Below are 6,882 nucleotides of genomic sequence, written 5' to 3'. Positions count from 1 at the left end.
AGGTGTGTGTGTGTGTGTCTGTATGTTGGACTTTTTGAATGAATGATTATTATGTATTATGATGTCAAACCTATTTGCATTAGAGAAAGATTGTTAGTCTGAAAAATGTGTGTTTAATAATAAATATTTTTGTACTTCACTCGTAGATGCTGTACCTCTTTCAACCACTTGTGGTCACTGTTGTCTATGCCTGTGAACAGCCCGCCTCCCGGGTCGTGGTTTCAGGCCTTAATTTGAATTTTTAGCACTAAATGACACAAAAACACAACTGTGGTGTAGAATTAATGGTATGGTGTGTAAGATTGTTCCCTTATGAACAAATAGAAGAATCTATGATAGACTGTAGTTACCACTAAAACTCACAAGGTGTTTAGTTGGTCCATTAACAACATAACGATTATGTGTTTTAAAAAAGTAAGCCAAACTTTATTTTAATTAAATCAATTAATATATTGTCAAAAAAAAAAAAAAAAAGCACTGTTCAGGCACCAAGACCAACATTTGCATTTCCACATAATGCAAATACAGAAACACACAACCAGAGGCTCATATGAAGAGGGTGCAACTACCTAAAGGTAAAGTGTTCCACGTTACGTAATCAAAGATGTCAGAGTTTTTTAGAGACGAGCCTCTGGGTGCCAGAGCCCGGCTGTGTTTTTAGAGAGATAAGTGTATCATCCCTCTGCAGCACAGCAGCCCAAAAAAAAGGGGTTGTTCACCCTTCCACGGGACCTCATCTGCCCTCATCCAACACCAAGGTTGCATCATCCACTGTGCTCTCTCCCTTTACTCACAAAGGTTAAAGACAAAGTTATACCGATGATTTATTTGACGGTTTGTTTTAAGAATCCCAATGGACATGATTGACGTGCCAACAGTCTCCTTTGTATTTATTTATTCACCCTTTACTTCCTTACCGTCCACTATTGTGTGTCTGTGTGTTTTTGTGTGTTGTTTGAATGATTATGACTCACTACTTCCTTCTTTTTCTCCTATTTTTTTTTAGCCATCCATGGCTTGTGGTGTTACACCTGTAACTTCCTCCTTCCTTCCTACTACACCAGAATAAACGCAGCTCGCCCTGACCAGGAAGTGTCACGACAAAATTAGAAGAACTTGACGACTTTTCAGGTGTCACACATTGCATTGTTTGTCACCAGTGCTCTGTGGCTACTGTTAAAGGCGGATTGTGTATAAAGATGCTGTCGTGGGCTCCCCCCCCCCCCCCCCCCACCAGCAGAGCCCATGGGTGGGACAGTGATAAGGCCTATCTTTTCCACTAAAGTGATGCTTTAACTGTTACACTCAGGCAAGGTGACAACTGATAATGTTTGAGTGATGTAAAGATGGGATCCTAGGGCAAAGTAAAGGCTTTGTTGCCGTCGTACAGGTGGTGAAACTGTTCTAGATTAAGTTTACTACCACTACACCTTCTGATGTACTTTATTATTTAACCCTAATCTACTGTAACTTAATCCCCTACTGTACGTCATAATGAGAGGATAAAACAACACAAAATTAAACTCACTTTCAATTTCTGTGAGCTCATAAAGTCAAACACAGTCTGGAGTGACATTAAACTTGACAGTCTTCAGGGCCACTGAAGAGCGTTAATGTGCGTACAGGAATCTTTATCTCATTCGTATGTCTGTGTTTGCATAAAAGACAAAACCTTTTATTTGTTATACATTTAGGAAGTCGGAAAGTCAACTGAGCGTTTCCTGATTATTATAAAGGAACCTCTTTTGAAAATGGACAACACATTTGTTTTCCAAATGAAAAGATCTCACATGTAAAATATCCAAATGAATTTTCTCTCAAGGTCTCAACAGTACCACAGGCTTCCACCTATCTCTGTTTTCACAATACGTTTGATTTCATGTCAACTGTGGGCTCTGTGGTCTTCACTGTCACATCCCCTTTCCTACTAACTTACTTCTGTTCACACTGTGCCATAGCAGCACGTAATAATCTCTCAAGCTTCTGCAGTTTCTTCTGCATGTTTGTTACAACCATTTACTGTCTAAGGGGCTTTGGGATTATACATACTAGTGCAGTGCCCTTGCAAAACCTGTTTTTGGGTGTGTGTGTGTTTTTAGTCATTTTAAATTTGTGACCTTGCAGTTGGAATTGTCGTTTGTTTATTCAAAGTCTAAAGACTGAAGTAGGCTGGGCCATTCGAAGTGTCAGTTTATTGCACATCGTGTTTTACATCGTTTTGAATAGCCACTGCATACCTGTGTCTGTTGGCGTGTTGTTGCAAAATCCGCCGACTCATTGTGATGCAAGTAAACCGCATTTAGCGAAATCCGCCGACTCGTTTTAATGCAGGCACACACCGCATTCGTAACTTTTTACCCGTGGATTAAATTCTGCCAAAAGGCCTGTTTATCCTCTCTGGTAGCCCACAGTGCTGTGTGAGTGAGAGGGGGAGTGGCTACAGTAGAGCGGCGGAAGCCAACGTGTGCTTCTTTTCCCTAGATCACATGTCAAACTCAAGGCCCGGGGGCCAGATGTGGCCCGCCACCTCATTTTATGTGGCCCGCGAGTGATTAATTGGTCTTAAAAATCAGTGATAAAATAGGTCTATGCTGCCTTAAGGAGTGCGTTGACCATAAACTACATTTCCCACAATGCATGGCGATTACCCGCAAAGTGACCGCACCGCCACTAGATCGCAGTGTATCATTGTATATGCATCATTTTTAATGCAGGCACACTACGCGTTCGTAACTTTTTACCCGTGGATTAAATTCTGCCAAAAGGCCCGTTTATCCTCTCTGGAGTGGCTACAGTAGAGCGGCGGAAGCCAAAGTGTGCTTATTTCCCCGATATATTTAACAATATCGTTTGCATTAGTTATCCAAACAACGTTAAACTTGACACTGCACTTACTCGGGCCCGTTGCAAGGCAACTGTCAAGTTTGAAATCAATCGGACCATCGGTTCGAGAGATATGTGAATGATGAACAGACAGACGGATGTTCCTGGAATTTAATTTATTTAATTTAAACAAACGTGCTGCTTGGAGATAGTTTTGTCTGTGTTTGCAGTTGAGAGTAAATAGTGTGTGGTTCTCTGCAGGTGTGTGGTGTGCTTGTGTGGGTCTGTCTGTGTCAGCAGCCTCTTAAAGCCTCTCAAAGCCAAGCACCAAATATAATTCACTGGTGACTCATTAAGCACTCATTTTCAAACCCAAAAGCATGATTCCTGCTTGTAACAGATTTGCGTCAGATCTGCGGTCTTTTCACAGGTGTTTCAACTGCTGTATCGACATGAGAAACACAAAAACAAAGTATAGAAACCACCTGTGGTTTCAGAATGAAACAAACAGCTGCTTATCTGTTTGTCAAATGATTTTAAGACAGAGACTTAAAACAAATCTCTTTCACCTGGCGTCTGGAAATCATATAATTTATGTTGTCCTCTAGGATGATGTAGCTGCAGCACATCAACAACACAATGTGTCATTAACAGGCTCATTTTCATCAGATCGTTCACCAGGAGACTGAATCTAAGATGATAAATCCAAAGCTGTGGTCCCAGTGAGAACGCCTTCATTTGCTTCTCACAGACAAAATCACTCACTTACCACACTCACTCAGTTTACATAACATTTCAAAGCCTGATCTCATAATTGTATTTAACACAGTAACAAACACACCAGAGGCTTTTCACACGGCTTAGGAGGGGGATTCACCAGCATCATGAGAAACGGAAGGTGCTTTTCTTTCTCATAAACATCCCCCACTGAGGCTTGAGATTAGAGTAGGATTCAATGGCAGTGGAACAGCTGTGTATCTGTATCTTTTGTCAAGATGCAGTTTACTCCCATTTCTTGCAAATCTAAGTGCAATAGAATGGGGACAATTTATGTCAAACTCATCATCCATATCCAGCTTGTTTACATTTTTCGAAAAGCCTGAAGTAAGAATTTGAGGATGTTTATGCTGTTAGTTGTAGCTTTCGATGTAACCGAGAAGCGATGCGTAACATGAGGTGGGAGAATGTTTGGAGTATGTCTAATCTATTTTACATAATGTTTGTATTTTAATGAGTTCAAGAACAAAGACAGATTGAAAAACTTTTCTCGCAATCTCTAGGCTTGCACTGAACTGTCTTTAGACACCATCGCCACCCTATGTGACCCTTGACCTTTGACCCAGGGCAAATGTTTAAAAAAATACAGGGTTTAGCTTTAAAAATGTTTTTTATTATTATTATTATTATTATTATTATTACTATTAATAAAATAGATTAATGGACCATTTTCCTGCCATTTTTGAATCGTTGCTGTAGCCTATTGCACATTTACAGTACATCTTAAGTAAAGCACTTGAAAAGTCTCCTGTCACTCCTGAGTATAAACATGAGATTAATGAATGAGAAAAAAATGAACACTAACTGATATTAAAACACATCATATCATAGCCTTTCTGTTAAGAAGATTATTATAAAATCCATGAAAACATTAGCTTATGAATTTATGTCAATGACACTCTCAACAGTGTGATATAATCATATAAGACAAAATCACCCCCGAAAATTCCGCAACTTCCATGTTTTACATGCAGTATTCTGTGAGTGAAAGCGTGCATGTGTGTGTTCGCTCTCTCTCTCACACACACACACACACACACAGGCTGTACTGTGTGGGAAAAAAGAACCCCAGTCATTTCCAGTGAATCTGTCCTGAGAAAACATTTCCTCTGCTGCTTTCACACAGTCGGAGTATTGTTACGGTGACATGAGTAGCGAGCACGGACTCTGTGGAAACCTTCTCGCCTGCTGGGCCGTCCACCTCCAACGTACACTATCTGTTCCCTGAGTTAACATTTCACAGCTGAGGGAGTCATCCCTTAACCCCGCAAAGAAGACAGTTTCCAGCACCAGTACATACATCAGCGCGTTAGGCAGCGATTGTACGTCCGTCCTGGCTACGGTCTCTATGGTGATTTCACATTCTTGGCCTGGCGATGGCCTTGAACTACAACAACGACTCTGCTGCTGCTGCGAAAAAAATACGCTCGTGAACTTTCAAGGGCTGTAAATCCCCAACAGTGGGACTAATATCTCCAGGAGACGGCAGAATAAAATCCCATCGTGTCCACTGTTTAGTCAAGGAGAAGATATGCAGTGCAGGAATCATGGCTGTCCTCTACAAGAACATACTGGACCATTTAAAACAGCTCATCAGAAAGATTGGAAATTAGAAATGACTATTGCAATAGTCTTTTTACTTAAGACTTTTAACTCACACTGACAAAAGAGCACATATATCCCCTACTTTAACATCCCTTCACTGTTACCAGTTCATTTTAGAATACATATACATTTCTTCTTATTACTACTTTTGAGCTTTAAATGGTCAGGGCTCCTTCATGCATTGCTGATCTGCTGAAGACTTAATGTCAGGTCAGCAGATCAGATAACGATATAGAACTAGAGGAGACCGTAGCATCTAGATCACATGTGTCAAACTCAAGGCCCGGGGGCCAGATGTGGCCCGCCATATCATTTTATGTGGCCCGCTAGTAGTGATTAATTGGTTTTAAAAATCTGTGTTAAAATAGGTCTATGCTGCTGTAAGGCGTGCGTTGACCATAAACTACATACATACCCGCAAAGTGACGGCACCGCCACTAGATCGCAGTGTATCATTGTATATATGCATCATGCGACGAGTGAAATAATTAATAAATACAGAAAGCTATTTATCAATATGTTACGGAGTAGTTAGCTTTATTTTACATTATATTTGGTTACATTTAGTTACATTTATTCTGTATGACAATTATCTGGCACTTTGAGGGTAACCATTATGCTGATGTGGCCCTCAGTGAAAATGAGTTTGACACCCCTGACCTAGATTTAATTTGGAATGCTTCACCACTCACATTGCGCTGCATCACTTGTATCCACTTGTTTAAAAAAAGCAGCTGAAAACGTGGCTTTTTACATAAGCTTTGAGTTGAACGAAGTTTTTTAAAAGATTTGTCTTTTTTATGCATTGTAGAATAGAATAGAATAGTATTTAAATAGGCACAATACAGTCCCTAGTTAGGCTTTACATGAAGAGTATAATAACATGATCAAAAACGTTAAAACTACACTAAAACATAGAACTACATGCCAAAATTACACAACACATTAAAATGTAAATGCACAGACATAACAACTACAAGCTAAACTACATTACACACTCTGTACGTGTTCTTATTATTTTAAGCTGTGAAAGGAGCTATATAAATAAAATGTACTCACTTACTTACATAAATATAAGTATTTAAAAGCATTTTATATGGCTGCCAGGAAAACACCTGTCTTCTAGGCCACAGCAGATGTCACACAAATATGTGGGAATATTATATAGAGGCCAAAAAAAATAATAATTAAAAACACTCTAAGCTCACTCCATCCAATGACTGGTTTGTACAAAATACACATTAGCCGCCTGGCACCAGGTATAAACATACAATTACCGAGGACACCCAAAAGAGCAATTATGGAGAACAGTAACGCAACCTCACAATATTTACTCAATAATCAATAATTAAAAGTAAGAGTAAATAAACTACACTGTTAAACCAAGCATTAAAAAAAATAAAAAGAATCACCTGTTTACAAAGATTTACTAATAATTTACCACTGGTGGCGACTGCTTTGCCTCTGCCCACCACCAAAGCCCAATCACAGGGATTGTTGATGTCTGTAAAACCAAAGAGGAACTGGGATTTCCAAACTTGCACTTTCAGCCGACATTGTACTGAAGCCAAAAGGTTATTACTACGAAGCGTTGCTACAAGCAAAAAAATGGCCCCAGACATTTTCACTGTAAAATTATAAAAAAAAACTGTCTGAGTCTGACAGTCTGGTGTGCAA

The sequence above is a fragment of the Microchirus variegatus genome (assembly GCF_963457635.1).
Source record: "Microchirus variegatus genome assembly, chromosome: 5".
Taxonomy (NCBI): Eukaryota; Metazoa; Chordata; class Actinopteri; order Pleuronectiformes; family Soleidae; genus Microchirus; species Microchirus variegatus.
This window is presented reverse-complemented; position numbering follows the sequence as displayed.